This window comes from Haemorhous mexicanus, chromosome 11, assembly GCF_027477595.1.
Source record: "Haemorhous mexicanus isolate bHaeMex1 chromosome 11, bHaeMex1.pri, whole genome shotgun sequence".
NCBI classification, from domain to species: domain Eukaryota; kingdom Metazoa; phylum Chordata; class Aves; order Passeriformes; family Fringillidae; genus Haemorhous; species Haemorhous mexicanus.
The window spans coordinates 14,927,835-14,949,365 of NC_082351.1; the positions used below are offsets into that span (position 1 = coordinate 14,927,835).

The 21,531-nt window shown below is 44.6% G+C and overlaps 1 protein-coding gene across 4 annotated transcripts in view; it reads left to right on the plus strand.

The window, feature by feature from the left end:
* Positions 1-21,531, plus strand: part of PLXNB1 (plexin B1) — a 77,069-nt gene that overhangs the window by 15,946 nt on the left and 39,592 nt on the right. For 2 of the 4 annotated variants that reach the window (XM_059856581.1, XM_059856584.1), the window contains exon 2: positions 5,763-6,034. The gene's annotated coding sequence lies outside the window, so the exon portion shown is untranslated. Of the gene's footprint in view, positions 1-5,762; positions 6,045-21,531 lie in introns of all 4 variants that reach the window. The other 2 variants (XM_059856582.1, XM_059856583.1) reach the window with 2 other exon arrangements.

Genomic DNA, 21,531 nt, shown 5'->3' on the forward strand with positions numbered 1-21,531 from the left:
AGGCATCTAGTCTCTATTCACTTCAGACATACACAGTTCCTAAGCCCAAAATGTGCAGAAGGCTCATGAACTGTGATCAGTTGAAGGCCAGAAAGCATGACCTAGTGCTTCATAAAAATCAATGAATTGAAGAGCTGTGACTTCTGGATGCTTTGGAAGCATGAGCAGCACCTGCTGTGCAATGTGAACCTAAAGAGCATCAAAGGGTAATCAGCTCAAACATGGATCTAACCTGTTTTCATGGTAGGAAAGTATCCTGGAATCTGTGCTGAAAATTAGAATTTGCAAAAGTGAAATGATTTGGCGAACACATGCAATTGCTTTCTTCGTGGATCCTGTGTATGGGATTTCTTTCTTCAGAGCACAAAGAATTTAAGACAAATGTTACTTTGGAGCTAAAAGGCATGTTTTTAGCAAAGGCAGTGCAAGCAGTGTTGGGACAGACTCCAGGTCTTTGGTGTTACTGAAGAAACACAAACAACTGCAGAGAAGGGTATAGCTCAGATCCTTTTGCCAGCATGCTTAGCAGGCAGCCCTGGACCAGATCTGGTTCAGGCTTCGACAAGTGACCTCTGTCACTGAACAGGAACATAAAGAGCCTCAGTGAGCTTTGGTTGAACTAGGCTTTTGCCTGTCTGCTCTGGAGAGAGAGTAACCTCAGTGTTCCCTTCCCTCCCTCCCTCAGTGTGTCTATGAAAATACTAACTTGATTTAGCTGCCAAAAAAAGACATTTGAAAAGTGTACATTGCTCTCCTGTGTCCCAGCTTCTGTAAAATATGGGTTATGGTTGGTTCCTGTATATGGCGCTCAGTAATTTTACAGAAGAGAAAACGGCACCACTGCAACTATCCACACAACACTTAATACAGTGAGGTCTTAGTCTGTGCTAGGACTCCAGAGTGCTATTCTGGGCATTATGAACCTGATTATATTACACACAGAGCTCAGATGGCTCAGAGCCACACTCAGGATATTAACTGTTTCTATTAAGCTTTGCATTTAGAGATCCTTCTGTCAGAGGAGGGGGGCAGTGCTGGACGAGCTGGCATTCCCACAGCAGAGCAGTGTGTGTGAGCATGGTTAGGGAGTGTTTTGTATTTCATTTGCACAAGGGGTAACCCGACTTCCAGAGCTTGCTAACTTATGGGTGCTCAGTGTAATAATATTTCAATGTACTTGTTTTTGTAGCTGCAGGTGTTGTGGAGGAGACACTTACTGATGGAGATGTACAGGAGTGCAGGAGAAACCTTACCAAGTGCTATAAATGTGTCATAAGGGGAAATCTGTAATCCATACATAGTGTGTCATCTGGCAGAGAATGGGATAAAGTGGCACTGACTGTGATTATTTGTGATTCTTGACAGCCTGTGCCCCTGAAAGAGTGTTTTTAAGACTTGTTTTAGTTTGTGATGAAGATGGCTTTAGGAATAGTGAAGATCCTTCCGTTTCTCTTAAAAAAAAAAAAAAAAAAGGTTTCTTTTCATGGCTTTGTTTAGTGCTGTTTGAGAGTTTGTAAAAACAAACACCCTGAAAGCCCAAACAACAACAATAATAAAAAACCCTTTGTGGATCACCTCTGTGAGCCAAACAAAGTTGATGAGTTTCTCACTGTTTGAATACACATTGTCTGCCAGGTGGGAACTGTGCAGCTTTCTTTCCTCATCACCCTGCAAGTGCAGGAAGAGATAAGATGAATTTATTTAATCCTGCCCTCACACTGGCTGAATTTGAAGCACACTACCAGACAGGTATGCTGAATTTGGAGCCTAAAAGGCTGCCTTGAGAAGGAAAGGCAGGCAGAGAGTATGGCTGTTAGGGATATGAGGCCCTGGGATAGTGCTAGTGGGAGAAGAGGGTTGCTGGACATGGTAGCACATGCTGTTGGGAAAGCAACAAAGCAACCTCTCGTCTTGCCCTGGAGGTAATGAGAATTTACCTTTGTGGGGCTTGGGGTTAAACTCTCTTCCCCAGTAAAACTGCAGTTTGCAGCTCCTTTGTACTGGGAGAGATGCAGCTATTGAGCAGGGACTGGCTACTGTGCAGCAAAGTTATTCTTTTCAGAAGGCAGAAAGAAGTGGATGGAGGTATCCATGTGCCATGTGGATCCACATGCCACTGTTCAGTTCGTGCCTTGGCTGATGGAGAGGGGTTGAGTTTGCACGTGTTTTACTGAATATCCCCTTTCTCAGAAAGCAAACAGCTGACATCTTGACCTTGCAAAGGCTTGGACCTCTTTACCTTTTGAAAGCACAGCTCTCCAAATGTGGGTCTCTAGTGCAAAAAATGCACATGATGACCTTGGTCTTCCTGTGCCTTCTTGGCTACGCTTTTTGTCTGGGATGCCAGTGACCCTGAGATCTGGACATTTCCCTCTGCTGTTTTGTGTTAAAAATGAAGAACAAACTGTAATGTGTGGAAGCAGTTTGTGTGATGGAACCCATCAAAATAAACTTGAGGGGATGGTGGTGGTGGTTGAGAGAGCTTGGCTGAGACCTGGTAATTGGGTGGGTGTGAGAAATCGCTCATCTATCACACTGGGGATAGCGAGAAGGAAAAGGGCAGCCAGGAAGGGACTGAATGGAAATCAGTCCCCGAAATAAATATTGCATGAGTGGGGCATAAAGAGTCTCCTTCAAATCAGATTCTGTGCCTGAGCCTTCCTCCAGAATTTCCTGCAATTTAGACAAATGACCAACTTCAGATTTTTTAAGTGGTGTTTGTGCTGAACACTTGCAGCCGTGCGTTCCCATCCAGCTGCTGAGCAGAAATCCTTGTTCTTCAGTCTTGCTTGGAGCTGCTCTGCGCTTTTTTGTGGCAGCAGCTTTTTGCAATAGGAGCCGCCCCCCCGGGCCAGGATGGCTTTTTCTGTGAAAGAAGGCAGCGCGGCCAGGCCGACATTATCCCTTGCCGGAAGGAGGGACCCGGGCTCCCTGGGGAGGAGGGACGGGGAGCGAGTGATTCATTGCAGCTGGCTGCAGTTTGGCCTCCTCTCTCTCTTTGCCCTGGGTGCCCGGGAGTGACAGCTTGTGGGCAGCAGGCCAAGCTGTGAAAAGAGGAGTGTGTGAGGCCTTTAGCTTTCTCATGCTTTATCAAGCTGCAAAGAATAGCTCGATATTCAGCCAGCGTTGATGCAGGTCAGGAGAATGGAAATGCGGACTTAACTCCTGACATGCTGGCTGATGGCTGACCGCAGGCTCCGCGCCCGCGAGGGCGACTTTGTACCGCAGCGTGTGGGGCAAAAGGGAGGAAAAGTGCCCTGGTGACATGGTCGAGATAACTTTTTGTGAATTGGGCAGCCTCTGGGACCTGCTGGGAGAGTGGAAAGATGAAAAAAGAGCTTTGTTCTTGTGGCTTGCTGGCTGCGTGCTGGTGGAGGATGGAAGCACGGGAAAGTAGAGCTGCAGGAATGACGAGCGTCCTGAGAAAGTGAGAGAGACTGTGGTGGACGAGTGGCAGGTCTGTCCCTTCCCTGCTGGCACAGCACCGGGGGTGGTGGTGTCAGTGCCGAGGGCAGGACGGGGCCATCGCCGGGATGTCCCCGGGTGCCGAGGTCCTGCCAGCCTGTGCGAAGGGCTGCCCGCCGGCGCGCAGGGAGTTAAGCTCCTCATCGCCCGGGGGTGAGCCTACTTCGGGGTGTTGAGCTCCATTCCCACGGCTTTTCCTTTCTGAGGGCTGGGGGAGGGATCGCCTGGAACAAGTAAAATGCCTGGAGGCTGGAAAACAGCACCCCGGCCCCTCTGGCCTTGTGTTGGTCTGGGAGGGATCTGCGCTTCACGGCAGGCTGGGCAGGGGCTGCCAGCCAAGGCCGGGGTCTGTCGCTGCTGGGCAAGAGCTGGGGTTATTTCTCTCCTTTAGGCAAAGAGAGATGGCTTTGCAGGCAGTGCCTGCCTAGGGACTGAAATAACAGAATTCTCAGCTGGAAGGACGAAAAGTAGAAATGAAGCCCGAGCAGTCCTATGGGCAGATCACAGCAGAGGGTTAACACACAGGTGTTGTGGCTGAGGGAGAGCAGCAACCCTGCTCCACATGCACGTTTCTCAAAGGCACAAGGGAGCAGAGTCCTTTTTTCCCCGATGCTGACTCTACCTTCTGCATCACTTTGAGCTGCTGAGTTGAGGTGTTTGGAGCCCTGAGGAGCAGGAAAATGGCAGGTGAAAGTCTGAGAGGCTGGGTGAGGGAGTTAGCGAGTGCTCAGAGCACAGCTGTGGCTATGTGAGCCTAAATCCCACTCTTTCTCCTTTGGCAGTGCAGGGATGTGGGAGAGCAAAAGAGCTTTGTCACATCCCAGTTTGCTGGGGAGCTGAGTGTCTCTGTGTGAGGTACTAATCCCAGCCAACACCGGTCTCCCACCAGAGGGAGAAGGGAGTTTGCATACCTGTTCAGCCCCTAGAAAGACTCTGAAGTCCCTTCTGAGGTCTAAGGTGTGCAGTCCCTGTTTTCAACAGCTTTTGAATTCAAGGCAAGGTGAACTGATGTGAACAAATGGGACCCAGCAGCAACATAAAGGAGAGATGAGCTGTGGGCTCAGAGTTTGATTCTGCTGGGCTGTGTTTGTGCTGTACAGACCAGCTTTGTTTGTGCTTATGCCAAAAGCCAGGCAAAACTGTGGTTAGAGGCTGGATTTTTGCTTGTGCATTGGGTGTATGGCCTTGCATCTGCCCCAGATCTTCTTTGCCATGAGTGAAGTACTCTGATCCTCCCACTTGCTGTGCTGGCTCCTGTGGCAGGAGGATCTGAAGGGGAGAGGGTTTGGGAAGCAGTATTGCCTGTGTGGGCAGAGGCTTTGGGTAGCTTGGGTTAGCACCCAGATACAGACCTTAGTGGTAAAACAGCAGGGTGCAAATATTTTGCAAATACCAGACTGGTGGTGGATCTTGTTGATTGTTAATGCCAAAATCCTAAGACTGGTAGGCAGGAGCCCTTGTCTTTTCTGCACCCATGCACCTAATAACGGTCACCAAGCTCTCCTGTGAGAGTTTTGCAGCTCTTTGCTCTGTCCATTTATTCACCCAGCACTGGAAAATGTGGCTGGAGTGGGAGCTGGGGTCCCAGGCAGATCTGAGCCCTGTGCAAGGCAGACTTGCAGTGGATGCACAAAGAGAAACTCTCACTTGCCGCGGGGTAGCTTGGGACCCAGGTGCAGGAAGGCAGCAGCCAGAGCTGGCTCCCCTGCAGGGACAGAGGGTGTGTTCCCATTGTGCCTGTTCCGGTTGCTCCTGTCAAGCCTCTTCTCATTATTCTCGCCTTGAGCTGTCTCAGGCCCAAAGGCAAAGTGCTGCAGAAAGCTCTGTGGGCTCTCCCTTGAGAGATGTGGGGTCCTTGGAGAGTGGCTGTTCAAGGGAAGCACTGCAGTGGGCTGAATTGAGGCTGTTTGAGGCTGCACAGCTCTGAGCTAATCTCCCAGAGGCAGAGACATTACTCACCAATCAGGAATGTGTCTGTATTTTTCCTAATGAGAACAAAACATTTTTTCCCTGTTCATTAGCAGAGAGTTAGCGTGTGCAGTTGCTATGCCAACAGACTCCTCTCCTCCGCAGACACACACTGGGGGTGTCCTCCATGCCATGGTTAGAAGGGTGAACAGGAAGGCTGGTTCTGGCAAGAAAAAGATCCCATTGTTTTCCCAGGGCTGCCTGGACTTTGTGCAGCTGGCCAGACCATGCCTTCTTGGAGGAAGGGAACCACAGCGGGAGTCAAGTGCAACAGATTTAATTTATTGGAAAAATAGTCTTTGCATTTCATGCTCTGTTGTTTTTTCCAGCTTGAGGCACACTCCTCAGTAAGAGAAATGAAGGTGTCTCAACGTTCCCGAGAGTCCAGATGGTAAGCAAAATGTGCCGGGAGTCAGCCCTGGAATGCCCATGGACAGCTGCAGCCCGCTGGGCTCCTCCGTGTTCCTGATCATCTCCGTGTGTGTGGCCACTGTCATGCTGGGCAGCCTCTGGATGCTGCTGCGTGACGAACCCACCTGACCAACTGTACCACCTGTGATTAGTTGGACGAGTTCTCCGGGCACGTGGTCTGCTGGAAAGAGTGAGTGGCTGTATGTGGGAGTGTTCACTTTTTCCCTTTGCAAAGGGAACATTCTCTTTATGCAGGAAAATCCTGTGAAGGATAAAGGACATCTCTTCAACAGTAGCTCTTTTCTGTAGAGTTCTGTTGTAAGCACATGTATTTACTCCAGAGCTTGCCTATTTGCTTATCATTTTTTCCTTTGTCACCCCAACTTTCTTGAGAGAGTGATTGGAAATTATGGGTTGCACTGCTACCAAAGTCAGGCCACTGTACACCTTTTGCAAGTCTTCTTGGTGCCTCTGGTGCTGCACTTAAAATATAAAAACGAACTTTTAAACATTAAATTTTCTGTGGAAGTGAGTTAATTTAACCTACAGACAGAAACAAACCAAAAAAACAAAACAAAACCGTGAGTTTCTGATGGTGATCTGTAAGTAGAAACGGGCCAGTGAGTGTTGCCAAATCTGTAGACAGACTCCTGGATCAGGAGTGATGTTCATCTCTGTCTGTCAATCACCGTGGAGTGTGACGAGCTGCTTTGTGCTGGCTGAGCTTTGTGGTGTTGACAGCTATAGACCCTTGAAGAAATGTCTCCCTGAAACTAAATTCTTTCGGGCTGCTTCCTATTAAACAGGATAGTTACAACTCTGCTGTCAGTTTGCCTGGTGAAGCACTCTGTAGGTGAATACATGCAATTTGAATATGGGAATTTGAATATCAAATGTAGGGTGGTACACCAGAGATCCCAGACTGAATAAGATGCTGGAGATCTGCAAATCTGCATGAACCTCTGTCTGGGAAGTGAAACCCTGGCACCTGGATACTAGGAGCTGATGTAGATGAGTCACTGACTTTTGCACTGGAGAGATGAGGATCACGTTAGAGCACTGGGAGTACAGGAGCCCTTCATCAGAAGGATGTCTGCTTGTTGGATTTGCAGCTCTAACATCAGGAGAAATGAAATCAGCAGAAATAAAAACAATGAACAAAATGAGATAGCAACCCCCAGCCCAGACCTCTCTTGGGTGCAACCTGAAAGTTTGGTAGTAGACCTGGATGGAACAGTTAGGTAATAAAGACCAAGTTTTCAGAAAATCTCTTTCAATCCGGGGCATCCAAGAATAAATCCTGAATACGTATAACAAATGTACAAAGATTGGAGAGTCTTGTTGCCTCAGCTTTGCATTGCTCTGGGTGGTTCCAGTAAAACCATTACATCAAAGCAGTTTGAAATAGGGAATGAGTAAGTACTTGAGATGACTTGAATTCAGGCCAGTCCCTTCTGGATCCATGCTTTCAGGGTACATAAAAAAATACAAGATTGTAAGGAGGCCAGAGGACTGTATGTTGTATTCTTTGAGACACCAAGGTGATTCTGTCCAGATCCTATTGAAAAAGTGCTCCAGGAGAAGTGCACTACAGGACATGCTTTTAGTACCTTTAAGTGTGAAAGATCATGTCTGAACAAACTAACTTCTGAAATGTGAGTTACGGTTATTATCTGAGTCGCGCTCAGCTTCATTCCTGTGCAGCCGGAGTAGCGACTTGGTGTTACCTAGGAGAGTGTTACTTGTTCCCTCCTCTTCCCTCCCCTCCCTTTTAAGGAGTTCAGGGACTGCTTTTCTGCCCTATTTTCTGTGCACCACCAGTTTTTAAGAATGAAGATAAACACACAACTGCAGTGCTGTGTGCAAGGGAAGAATTCTTCAGGAGAAACATTCACCTTTGCCTCTGAAAACACCTCATGTGCTCATAGAATCTTGGGAGAAGGGTTCTTTGTTTTTATCAGGACCAATTATGGGCCATTTGTGGGGTGAGGTGTTCCTTCTAACCCGTAGAGTGTGGTTCAAAACCTTAAATAGTGGGGTAGGTTTATATTTTTAAGAAGCTGTTAGCACTGAGTGTTGTAACTCTAGTTAATGTATTGTTCTGTTGGGTTTTAATGTCCTTCTTTCTCTTTTTTAATTCCAGTTATCTTTCTACCTGTCTGCATCTTTAAAAAACACTTATTTGAGTCTTAATAGTAAAACTGGCAAAGGAAAGAGTAAAGCCAGGAAAGTTATTTCAGCCTGACAGGAAAGTTTAGGTTGCTTAGTCAGCTAAGCATGTATTATTAACAAACTTCTATATCTCACAAAGAATGTGGGAAGCAATTAGGATTACTGCATTTGTGAAAGAAATCACTCAGGATTTTGGGAGTTATGATACAAACAGTCTCCAAACCCAGATATTCTTATATGACTCTGCAGGAGAGCAAGGTCTGGTAAGAATATTGTTCTGTGTAGCGTCAGGAAATCTATAAACACTGTGCCCATACTTGAGGAAAAAGTGCTGGATTTAAATGTTCATGAAGAATGCATGACAGAATAAAGCTCTGGCACACAATCTTGTGAGTGATCCACCCTTCATCAGGACAGGCTGATTTAACCATAAGATAATTTGTATTTTCAAAGAACTAACAGGGAGAGGAAATTTTTTAAAAATACACCCTGTTCTGGTGGAAGACGGGTGCAGCTGAATGCTGTGGCTTGAAAGTAAACTTGCTTTTGAACAAACTCAGTTTAAGAAATTAGGCTGAATATTTTAACAGAGAGCTGCCAGATGGGCAATTCACTATAGTAAGTGGGAAATCCCTGCTGTATTTGATAACCATCACACTAGTTCCTCCAGCTCTTATGGAATTTGAGTTTTCTACAGCTTTAGAAAAACCATCTTCAGTTTTTAGAAATAGAACAGCCGCAACAGTGCACAGAGGTGGGTGTTACCTTCCATACAAAGCACAATAGAATAAGTTGGGATTCTTCCACCTGAAAAACAATAAATGACTGAATCACCTGGAAAGTTTAAGAGGGAGAGCAGCCTTTTTTTTTCCTTTTCCATTAGAAATATGAACAGGTTGCATGGAGTAAGCTTAAAACCAAGCAATAACTTAGTCCTTGATGTGTGCAGTTAACCTGGGAAGCTTCTTGCCACAGGATGTTGTGAATGCTAAATATCTGTATGTATGTGAGGACGTGGGGCAGGTCTGTAGAAGAAGGAGCTATTGAAGGTTACTAAATTCATAGAAACCACCTTTATCCCAGGAGGTCCCTGAGCTGCTCATTGTTGAAGCCTGGGAGAGTATTCAGGGAGGTGAAGTGCTACTATGGTTTGCTTCAGTCTGATGTTTCAGGCCAGAGCCAGACAAGTGCAGCCTGGTTTGTCAGCATGGGGTGGGAGGGGGGATGCTAATAAAACTGGTAAAAAAAGAGACTGGCACAGCTTGTGTTCTAGGTTGGTTCTGTGCTGCTTGTGATGTGCAGCATGCACCTCTTGCTCGCTGACGGCACTGCCTTGGGCTGCTGGAGTCTGCAGGCTGTTGACTTGAATTTGAAGAGAGGTGGAGAGTGTATGTCTAGAAACTACACAGGTAGGAAAAGTGATGTGAAGATTAATATTGTAAGCAGAGAAGCTGACTCTCCCCTTTTCTCTGTGGCAAATGCTGTTCCTGCTATTGTGGGGTGGTAGGTTTTATTGAGATACAGAGGCTGCCTTACTGCTGATAGCCTACATCTTATTTGTGTCAATTTCCCTCCTTTGAAAGGGTATTTCTTGCTTTGTAATGGACTCTAACTTAATTTGAGCTAAAATGGGTGATAAGTTGATGCATGAACAGTAAAACCTCTGTTCCAAAGCCTTTTCAAACTAAAAATGTCATGGCCTACGTGAGGTTCATACTCTTCAGAAGTACTCAAAACACTGATCCTATTTTAAGTCCTGTCTAAACATTTAAAAATAACTCAGAAACAGGGCTCACTTCTAGATGCTTCACCCTTGAAAGCCAGCTCTTGCAGTTGGTTTTAGATGCTTACCCAAATATGCAGAGGGCACAGTACAGAACAGCCCTGGTTGTTCCTTTGAACTTTTAATTTCAGAAGGAAGAGAACAACGTCAGGCTATGTATTATTTTGTCTCTAGAGACATGGTCTCTGCTGTTTTGAGTTTTGGGGATGGGAGGTTTAAAACTTTTTGTTGACTAACTTTGCTGCTGTGATCCCGGGAGAGCAGCTATGCAGAGCTGACCGGTCGTGGAACTACGGTGCTGTGTATTCTTGGAGACAGGCTCTTGTGACTGAAAACTGAGTTGGTGTGTTTTGGGAAGCTGTAGCCCCTCTCCAAGGATACAGAAACAGTCTTGTGTGCGTATCGTGTTCTGTAGTGAGCATTACTCCATGGAGTGGCTGAGGAGTTGTGTGCTCAGATTACAGACAGACCTGGGGCTGAGGGAGAATCCTGGTGGAGGGGGCTGAAGTTCCTTTCCTGTTGATTGCTCCCCTTTTACCTTGATTTAGTCAACTCTGATGTAGGAAGACGTTTCTATCCCAAACCCTATGTCTCATCATTGCAGAGTAGTAATGTACTCAGTTGTTACCCCATTTACAGAGTATCTTTCCTGGTTTGTTCTCAGTTTCTCAGCTATTGTTTTCCTCAGTAGCTTGGCTCAAGCAGTGATTCTCTCTCGGCTTGCTTTTGTGTGTGCTGGACCTGTCTGCCATTCTCCAGATAGTCTGTCCAGATTAGTTTTAGTTTGAACCCATCTTTAGCCAGTATGATCTTTTCTATTCCTAGCTGATCCATGATTTTAACTAGTGTGTTTCCCGCTAAGCCCTGAGAAGATTTAAACTAAAACTTTCATGAGGCTAAATTTGTGTCAGTCCCACCATGGACTCCTAGGTTGACATTGGGTGGCTGATTACTCAGTTTGGTCCATGTATAAGTCTGAAAAGTGCTGTCTGAGCCACACTTTTGTGGGGTTTTGATTAGTTATCTATGCGTGGCAGAGTGAACTGTTTCCTTTCCCAGAAGAAGGCACAGTCCCTGCCATGTGTGTGGAGTACACAGCTTGAAATGACAGAGGAGGGCTGCCTGGAACTGGGACAGTCTGCAAACAGAACTGTGATGACCACAGGCTGTGGTTTATCCTTTTAGCACAGATGTGCATACTTCTCCCTTGTTTCCTTCCTCTCTGCTCTGTCTAGCTGTTCCTTCTAGCAGAGGAGCAGCCACTCAGCTGTAGAACTCAGTGCTGTTCCTAACAAACTACTGTAAATCTGGTTTTCCTGTCTCCTGGGCACTTTTTTGCCCAGGGGTGACCCTGGCAGGCAGCATGGTCTTGAAATGCCAACAGTCAGCCAGTTACACTGGCTGAAGTTCCTGCTCTTAGCAGTTTGCATTTCAGATTGGCACTGCAGACCTGTTTAGTGCATCTCTGCAGCCCTAGGGTGAAGGTCTGGGCTTCTCTGAAAGAGGAAAGAATGAGCCAGTCAGTCCTGCTCAGCCAGTGGCTGTCAGACTGAGCAGGTGGGAGGGCAGCAAACCAGATGAAGAACAGTCTCAACCAAAAAGTCTTTAAAATTCATGGCTCTCATGAGCAGGTAGCTGGTTCTGAACCTTTGTGCCTCTAGAACAGCGCCAAAGAAGTTTTCTCAGCCCTGAGCCAGGAGCTCAAATATTTTGCCAGAAAAAGTTAGGATCTCCTTAATCTGAGTGAACAGAAACTCGTGTTTGTAAAGCCACTTGAAGGTATAAAGTTTCTTATTGGGAATTTTTTCTTGTTATACAATTCCTTGTTCTGGATAAGACATGACTAGATATCTGCATGTTAACAAAATAACTAGAGAACTCTTACTCCACATGGTTTATTTCTCCAAGTACCAAATCTTGCAGGGTACCAGCTTCTGCTTCTTTTGCCTCTTACTTTTACTGTTGCTTTTTTTCACTCCTCCAGGCTGTGGACCCACTGTGGTATGAAGGGAGAGCATTGCCTGATGACCTGTGCCCAGCAATAGTTCTCTCACCCCTCTCTGTATGTAGTCTGCTGCTCTGAATTTTATCCTTGAGACAAGAACTTCCAAGTGTGGGCAGTGTCTGGCATGGAGGGCTGTGATTGTGCAGTAGAAGAATAAGGCTGCTTGGCTGCTGCTAGACTGTGACTCAACTGTGTGCACCTTGAATGCCCTTCATGGATGGTTCCTGGGCCGCCATTCCATGTTGGACTCCGTATGAAAGCACTGAATATCCAGCCTGCATGGGACAGTCTTTGTTCAGAGCTGTTGTGTCTGGGGTGAAGTTGATCCTGGCTCTCAGGTCTGCAACCAACCTGTTCAGGCTTCTGCACTAGTGTGGTGAGAGCTGTTGTTCCTTAGATGTGTTATGTAGGTGTGAAGCTTCCCAAGCTTGGGAAGGTCCCAGGCTTTTTGAACAGCATGGTGTGTTGTTATCTGCTACTGGCTTTATAAAAGCCTTGGCATTGGCTTCCTGAGGTGGAAGAAAATGTGTGGTCACCTCAGTTTGGATCATTATCTAACAGACCTGTGTAACCTAATTGCCAGACTATTGAGCCTAGTAGTTCACAGCTGATGACTGAGAACCTTGCAGGCTGAGGTGCTAATTCATGGCAGATAATTGATCAAAGCGTCATTTCTGATAATGCTTTAACATAACTTGAGTAATACAAGGTGGAATATACCTCATCTTGGTTTGAAGGCAAACCACAAGCAGATTGTGGTAGTGATGTGGAGTTCTGTTTATTCTGCTGTCTCTTCTGGGTGGGAGGGGATAGGTACTACTCATGAGGCTGCATTGCATTAAATGGATTTGCATGTTACTGCCTGTATTCACGGCTACAGCCAGAACTGCTGACACTCTTGGAGTGAGAGGGGAAGACTGTCAAATTGCTGTCAGGATGTATGGTTCTCCAGAAGATGAGGGGAGGGCAGAAAAGTTAATTTTATTTGAAATTAAGGAAAACACCAAGAAGAATTCTTCCTGTCTACCCAGGGCACATTAGTTCTTTATAGATCTATTGTGGTACTAAATCTGAGACTTAAGGGTGTCAAGAAAATTTCTTTAGCAGAACAGAGCACCCTGCAATGCTCAATGTCTTCAGAGCAAAATGATTTATTCAAGACAGGCTACAGTGCTTAACATTTCTCATTTGTGTCTTGTAAACTGGATGGTGGAGCTTGGGATGTGGTCCTTGTGTGTCTGCCTGTGGTCTGTACCACTGCTGGCATGAACTCCTTCTGTGGTCAGCCTCTGTTCTCCCTTCCACTGTGCAAACCTGCAGGGCTGATGCTGGCATGGACACCATGGGGTTTCCTCCTGAAAGTATAGGACTGGTGCTTTTTCACAGGAGTTTCATAGGATGTTTGAAGCTCCTCTCCTCTCTTGCTGGGTTACTCTAAGGCCAGGCTGGATGCCAAAGAACTTGCCTTTGGGATGTGGCCTTTGCCTCTGTGAGAGCTTGGTTAGGGGTCACGGTCCTGTCCTCTGGGAGGCATGTGCTGGTTGCAGAGATCTTCTCCCTTCTGCAGGACATCCTGCCAAGGAAAATAGACTCTAAGGCAGAAGAGATTACATGGAGATCATGTGCTGTCCTGGCTGTTTCTGGATGAAGCAGCTGGACATTTCTGCTTTATAGAAATTGGCACAAAACAGCTATGGCAGAGCAGGATTCTATCTTTTGTAGCTGGTGGAGCCAAAACTGAGAACAGGAGGATCCTGGCTGAGGCTGGGAGAGGTGCCCCTAATGACAGGGAGGGCAGTGTGGTTGGGAAGGCGTGCCTTGTTTGAGGTGGAGGCTGGTAAAATATGAATCACATCTGTTTGAAGTAGTGATGAAATCCCAGATGAAGGTTTTCTGTAATACCTGGCCAAACAGTCTGGTGCTCCAGCTTTCCTTTCTCCCTGGTTAGAACGGATGGTCCTGACCTACTTTTAGCAATCGTGGTTCTGCCCAAGGCTTGGCTGTTCCGATGGCACACACGGATCCACTGTGTTCCCTCTGACTGAGGAGTTTCCATCAAATGCTGGCAGACAGGGAAGAGCTGTTCCTGAAAGAGGGACTGTGGGTGCACTGAACTTGGATCTGCCACTTCTGTGCTCTGTGGCTCTGGCCCTGGGTTTGCTTTCCCATGGTGTGCATTAACTTTTGTGTTGCACTGTCAGTATTCGGTTAGATGGTATCGAAATGTTAATGTGAGAGATACTGCCTTCAGAAACAGCCTGGGAGGTTAGGCTTCTAGCCCTCTAAATATGTGATTAGGCAGGGCTGGAGTACATTCTTAATATTTAAAAATAAATAAAGTCTATAAATGTACCATAAAATAGAAGTTTAAATAGAATATCATCCTGGGGCAAATTGCAAAGCTCTGTGTAGCTCAGTGTCCTGCCTTTGACAAGATCCAGAGGCAGATGCTTAATGAGGATTGTAAGAAACAGGGCATGTATAATGTTTTAGGTTTGGGGTTTTTTTTTATTTTTTCCCCACCTCTGTTTGCCTCCCAGCTTATGACCATCATCAGTTTGGGGCCCTGCTTGGCATGAGGAGTTGTATCTCATCATCTGATCTCGACTGTATCTATTCTCCATTAATTTATATAATCCCTCTTCTCACTTGTTTATGTTTCTGGTCTCCATGACATCCTACAGCAGTGAGCTCTACAACTTAATTATGCATTTTAAATGTTATTTGAAATATTCTACATCCAGTGACAGTGTCCCTGAGTTGACTTAGGAAAGTTGTCTGTAACTTTGGTGAGTTCTCTCTTGTTTCTGCATTGTAAAATATGGCAGTATAACCATGTAACTCCATCAGTAACTCCATGTTTTTCATCTTTACACTGTCATGTTTCAGACCTCTTGACTTTTCCTTATCTTCCCCCTGGCTGTTTCTTTGTCTGTCCAAAGTCCTACTCTGCTCGATCGCTCCTTATATGGAAGCTGCTCCATGCTTTTGGTCATCTTTGTTGTCCCTTTTGTTATTGTCTCCTTTTTCAGATGTGGGAATCAGAACTGCCTTCAGCATTTGACAGCATAATGGGGATATGTGTTTTCTTTCCTAATTACCCCACAGGCTGTATTTGCCTTTTTGCTTAATACTCAATACTGAACTGACCTATGAAGTTTTCAAAGTTTTTCTGAGTGATAACAGCTAGTTTTGATCCTGTTGTGTTTATGTACTTAGAATATTTTTTGTTGGTTTTGGTATTGATATTCTAAGATATTGTGTAGTTACTTTAAAGTGCATGAGTTCTCTTTTTACAGTCTTCTCTGAATTTGATTGTGATTACTTTTTTTTAGTAATAAAATTTGCCACTTCTAGACATGTTCCTCTTCTCAGATCTTATGTGAACATACTGAACAGTGCAGATTGCAGAATAAGTTCTTGGCAGATCTCACTGATAACCCACATCTGACAGGGAAACACCTGTCTTTTAACTACTTATAAATCATGATAGGGACTGTGACTACATTTCCACAATAGGTTAACTTTTTTTTTTTCAATAGTCTTAGCTGACAGTTCTTTTAAAATCAGTTTAGTTAATATTAACCAGATTAAAAACTGTCTCTTGGATCTCAGTTAAACAGAAATGGGAAATCTGCACTTGGAATTTCCTGGGTGCTGAAGACGTTTCTCTGTGCTCCACATATTCATGTATATTTTGGGCAATGATTGGCTTCCTGAACTCATGCAAGCAAATTTGTTTTTATGTGGAGTGATGGGCTTAGATTTATGTAGATTATCATAGAAACAGAGAATTTGCTCAGCAGAGCCAACTGGATGGCTAACTTCAGTGAGCCCTGCTTTCCTAGGGTTTTATTACAGCTGTAAACCTTTCTAGGCTCTTTGGATATACTCTAAGAGAACGGGATATTTTTTTCCTAACTAGTTGTTTTTTTTTTTTTTTTTTCTCCTAATTGAAAGTTAAGTCACTGATGCAAATGTAACATGTGATGTGGCAGCTAGAAGATCAAGGGGTTCTTGTGTGGGTAAATGGAGAACTGGTGGGTTCAAACTGGATAAAATAACATTTGAGTGCAGTGTCAGCCAAAGGAGTGGCCTGCCCAGGTCAGGTCCTGTCAAAAGAGAATGCTTATCCAGGTCAGGTAGCTAAAAAAGTAGGGTGTTGACAAATTAGGTTGAGATCAGAGAGCTACTAGGAAAATTAAGTATTTCTGACTGAAGAAGCTCAGGCCACTTAATGTATCCATCCAAAGGATTACACGTGGCTGCAATCTGTGATTTGGGAAAGCTCAAAGCTGGCAGGATGTTTAAGGGAAGGATTGCATTACGCTTGTCTGCCCTTCGTCTTCTTCTTAGGCATCTATTATTGTCTGCTGCTGCAACTAGGATTTCTGTGTAGGTGGACCTCTGTCAGACTTAGAATAGCTGTCTTTATCTTCTTGCCCAAGGAGGATTAAGAAGGAGGATTAGTTTTCAAACTGTTCATGCAAAAAGTGACTAGAAGCTTCTTTGAGTTGGGAGATTTTGTGCAAGCAAAGTTAGACAATATGAGAAGGCATTTTACTTGGGGTAGAGAACCCTCAGGCATCAGCTTGCTGGGTTAAGGTGGTACTTAGTATAACTTAGGAGCCCTAAGAAAAAATCCTGAAGAGACTTTAGTCAGGAGCTCATGGGCTAGAAGGGATGTTCAGTGGTTTTCTTTTGATTACACAGAAAGTTGGAGCAGATCCTAAAGGACTTTAATCTTCAAATGTGTAACACCAGCAGAACGTTATCTTTTAGTTGTGTTAAGATGCTGTGAAACTACCAGCTGGCTTGATTTTCCCTTTTAAAAATGCACATGCAACATGGTCTTCAGTTCACATTGAGTTAGTGTTTGGGAGGATGGTGAAGTGGAAAAGTCAACCCTTGATTTGTAGCAATAGTGTATATATGAAGAAAGCTTCTTCAACAGTAAGCATCTTGTAGTTACTTTATATTCCTTGTAGATGTTTGGGTAGTTGGTCTTGGTTTGTGAAAATTTCACTATTTAGCATTGTATTAATCATTAACACTTCATGAGCTAGTTGTACTGGAAGCTTAGTGTTTATAACACATTTTCATCAGTGAAAGGATAAAGTTTGGTTGTGCTAGAGTTGTTTAGAGGAAATACCTGTTCACTACCATCAGTTAATTCCAGTACAGCTGAAATTAATATTTAAGTAGCCCCAGAGATGTAGAAGCACTTTCTGCAGTTTTCCCAAAAAGCAATGCAGGAACGTTATTGAAGTATCACATACTTGACAATATTTCATGAAACATTCTTTCAGTAAAACTTCCATCACCATCCAGAAAGGTACCTTGTAATGTTCAGCAATAACTATCAAGGATTTAGAAAACATAATTTTCCCAAGTATTTATCTAAGAATGCTGTTAATTCTGTAGTATAGAATTTCTGCCACCTTGCCATTTCATATTTGATACTGTCTTTAAGGGTTTGGGGTTTTTTAATAAGTTATTTTGACCTCAGCTTTGGTGTTATTCACATCTGGTATAACAGAGCTCTCTTGTCTGTGCCAGTCCTGCTCTGACAGGATTGCTTGAACTTGGGATTCTCCTTGGGGTCAATTTTACTTGGAAAACAGTGGTTTGTGTTCATCTCTGCTGAAGCTTTTTGGTGCAAGGAACAGAGCAGGGAACTGGTGTGGTAGTAGTAAATAGGACTCAAAAGAGATTTATTTATTTAATGGGAATGCCATCTTTGACAGCAGAAAACAGCGAGTCTCTGTTGAGCATATGAAGCTTAGAAGGGGGCTATAATTCAGGGCTTTTGTGCAGAAAACATAGCAGTGGTCGTCTTCCTGCTGCTGGGCCATTTGAATGTGCTGGAGCACAAGGGTCATCATGCAGCTGGAAGAATGGTGCTTTTAATTTTTAAATCTTTTAGTGCTCACACTGTGGGTTGGCTCTGCAAATGATAAGGTGGAAATTGCAGGTGCAGATTTCAGAGACCTGTTTTTTTCCCAAGGCTAATTTTGCTGGGTTTGGTGGTGAGTATGAAATCTAGCCTAGAAATTGGAACATTAACTGACCTCTCTATATTTGGAGGATAGAATGTGGTATTAGGGAAATAATCTGGGAGGATTGGAATAATCTCTGTGTGTTGATACGCTGTGAAAATGTGCCCAAATGAGTTCTTGGTTTGTTTCTTTATTAAATAAGCAAAGTTTCTCAGAGGGATATGTGAGGTCAGAGAGGTAAAAATAGTGCTACAGAAAACATGGTCTTACTTCAAATTTTAAGTAACACAGTAGTGCCATTGCTTTAATGTTACTGGTTGTTGTTACGTGGTTGTGATATAAATATTCTGTGGCAGAATTGACTAATCCTTCAGCCCTTCTGTTGTGATCCAGATTAAATAAATGAAACTCAGCAGTATTATTTGGATATTAATATTTTACGGTGAGTTAGAGGCAATGTTCAGAGTATTCTCTGGAACATTTTCCTGTTTAACAGGAATTCATCAGAAAAATGGAATATTTAAAATGAATCTTTAAACCTTGGCAGTTGCATTCAGAATTAATTAAAGGCTACGCACTTTTAGTGCAATCTGTCTGCAACAGCTGTGTTATACACTAGCAGTGAGCACAGGAAGCAGAACGGTTCAGTAAATCCATAAAGAGCTCTGTAGTGTAGCCTGTCATGAAACCATCAGATTTAAATGTAGGTTATCCTCCTCCTTCCTGTCCTCCCAGAGAGGTTGTCATGGGCTTAACTGAAAGGCAAGCATAAAAAAGGCAGTGATGCCTGTGCTTGAGAAACAACTTGGAAAATGGAATCAAAACACACTGCTGCCTTTTTTCCCCTCTCTAGTCTCATGTAGGGTGCAAATGCTTCTAGCTACTGATAGCTACACAGTCATGCTCATTTCTAATGTGTGTTTGCTCACCTAGCAATAAATACAAGTTCATTTGCTAATGGGTCTTTGTAGCAAAGAGCAACAAAGCACTATATTCAGTGTTTATCCATTGTGCAGGGTGATTAGAACCAGCCTGCAGAACATGCTGTACTACCATTCTGTTTTGTTTTCTCTGTTCTCACAGAGTCATGAGGACTAGACAGTAGGTTCTTATCTGAATCACTTTTAAGGACTAGCTCTGCACAAAGTGACTTCCAGTGGGATATTGGTGACTGAAAGAAGAGTAGCTGTATGTTAGAGCCTTGACCACAGCAAGATCTGATTAAGGTCTGCTGGAATGAAGGACTAGTTGATTTTCCAACCTCTTTCCAGTAGAGGTGCTCCAATAGACAAAATGCTTTCAGTGAAACATTTGGGGTAGGTTCAAATACAGATCAATGAGCTTGTAACAAGATCCATGATGCTGGAGTTGTGTCATGTGAGTTGAAGTACTGGTTCGTTCTGCCCTGGCAGTTGCCAGTGGGGCTCTGTGGGACACAGAGCAGAGTTGTGCAGCTTGTAGGCATAACCTCTAGTCAGAAAGCCACTGTTTCCGAATCCATAAATCCTGGAGACACATGCCCATTTTACTTTGTAAGTGCTGGCAGAGGAAGGTTGCATTAGCTCAAAAGAAGATTACAGATTCCTCAGAGTGGTGTAGTTAAAATGACGTCTTGTGATGTTCAGCTGCTTCTAGATCAAAGATTCTCTTCTCCATGTCATTGTTGCTGTTCACAGCATAGTCAGGCTCCTACTGTTGGCTGGCCATCAGCCTGTTGTTTTGTTTGCAGGCATTTTCAGCTTTGAAACTGAGGAGACTCCAGACAATCGCACAACAAGCCATCGTGACATCTGCATGATGGCAGGGCAGAGGTATAGAAACAGTTGTGTGGTTAGGGGGTTCCTTAAATCAAGTTCTCTCCAATAGAAATGATGAAAAAGCATTAAAAATAACTGGCATGTTGAAGTTGGAGCAAAATCTTTTTGACTGATCTAAACCTGAGGGGATAGAGTCAAATTAGATGTCCTTCCTTCAGTCTGTGTGTATCTTCTTGCTGGATTTCCCCACATAATGTCTCCCACATGGTGAGGGTTTCTCTCAGGTGCTACAATGCACTCGCTTACCACTCTGGAAAAGAGACTCCTAGGGTAGTTCAGGGCTATTTGCCAGTCTGGGTGAAGCAGAGTGTGTTCATAGCTCTGAAGCAGAAAGCACTAAGTGTCCATTATCAGGGCAAACAAAAGCCCCAGTGTGCACGTAGCCTAAACACAGTGCTGGTGCAGTGTGAATCAGTGGCTGTGTGCTCTGGGGGAAAGCTGCCAGCCCAGAGCCAGCATTCCTGTGCCTGGGCATATCCTGACAGTGCTGCCTACTTACCTACAAGAACCGTGTGAAGTGGAGCTTTTCCAGAGCTTCACAAAGCCTATGTTTAATAAAGTGTTGTTTTTATAATGCCTTCCGTCCGCTGGATTTCACAAGTAAACTAATCCTCTCAGCTGGTCTTTAGGTAGAGCAAAGATGCCAGTTTTACTGACAAAGGAGCCTGAAAACAGACTTCTGGGGGGTTCTTTTGCAATAGCAGGGGAGTAGAAGATGGATCTAGGGTCTTACAGCTATTGTTCTCAGCATTGCTACTGTGTTTTCTGCACATTGCATGCTGGGCATTGTATAGAATGAGTGTAAGACACAGTTTATGGGTTGAGAAGTTTGTGGCCTAAATTGGTTAAGTCCTGCAGTAAATGCTGAAGTAGTTTACTCTTGAAATGCTGCCGATCTTTTTCTACCTCTGTGCTTTAAGCACTTCTGAGCTAAATCACTTTGAGCTTACCAGGAAGACCCAAGAGGGCTGATGCCCTAGGAGGGAAGTGATGATAGTTTTCTTAACTTTAACTACAAAATTAATATCACCCCTGAGGAGTTGAGTTGCCAAAATGAGCACAGCAGATTACAGGGCAGTTCTGGAGGAGATACTGTACTTATCAGCTCCATGGAGCTTCTGACCCAGCTTGGCAGCTGTGTAGCTCTGTGCAGCTTTGATACCCTGTCTGCAAGAGGGAGGGAGGGGTGGAAGGAAATAGATTCACAGCTGCATCACCACCTACTTCTCAATTTAAATGAGTTGGTACTCATAGTAAATTATTGAGTACTTGCAGCTGTTTCCCTTTCTCCATGGGGAAAGTGTTAATCTAAATGCTGCAGGTACTTATTACCACATTTCCACCAGGCTGTGGGGTTCCCCATCTTGTCCAGAGCAGTTGTTCCCATCCATGGCATGGCTTGAGTGGATCACAGTAGGTTTCAAAAGGAATTGGTCTAAATATTCTCTGGAGAGGAGCTGAACGGGTCTGGTGATTCCCTGGGTCTGTCCCACATCTACCCTGGACTTGCTTGCACTTTGAGACATGGGAAGGAATGGAGCATTGTCCACAAAGCAGGCATATTTAAATCACCTTTCACAGTACTGGGAGAGGCGCTGTGAAGAAATGAGTGTCAGTAAGAGACTTCTACCCCAGAGAGTGCAGTAACAGGTGAACAGGTAAAGGTGATCTCCTCCTCACCTTCATGTGTTGTGTAACTTCCCAAGAAGATGGGGTCCCACAGGGTCTGGCTTGGCAGGACTGGGGACAGATTGGTAGCCCCCGGGGAGAGGCTAGGAGCTGATGTGACTGATATTCCAGAGGCTTAATCCTGGCACCCAGGTTCTGCTTGGGTGGGTGATGCTCAGTATCAGAAATGGCATGGGAAGGTTTCTTCTGAAGCATGAGTGGAACAGCCTTAGACCCACAAGA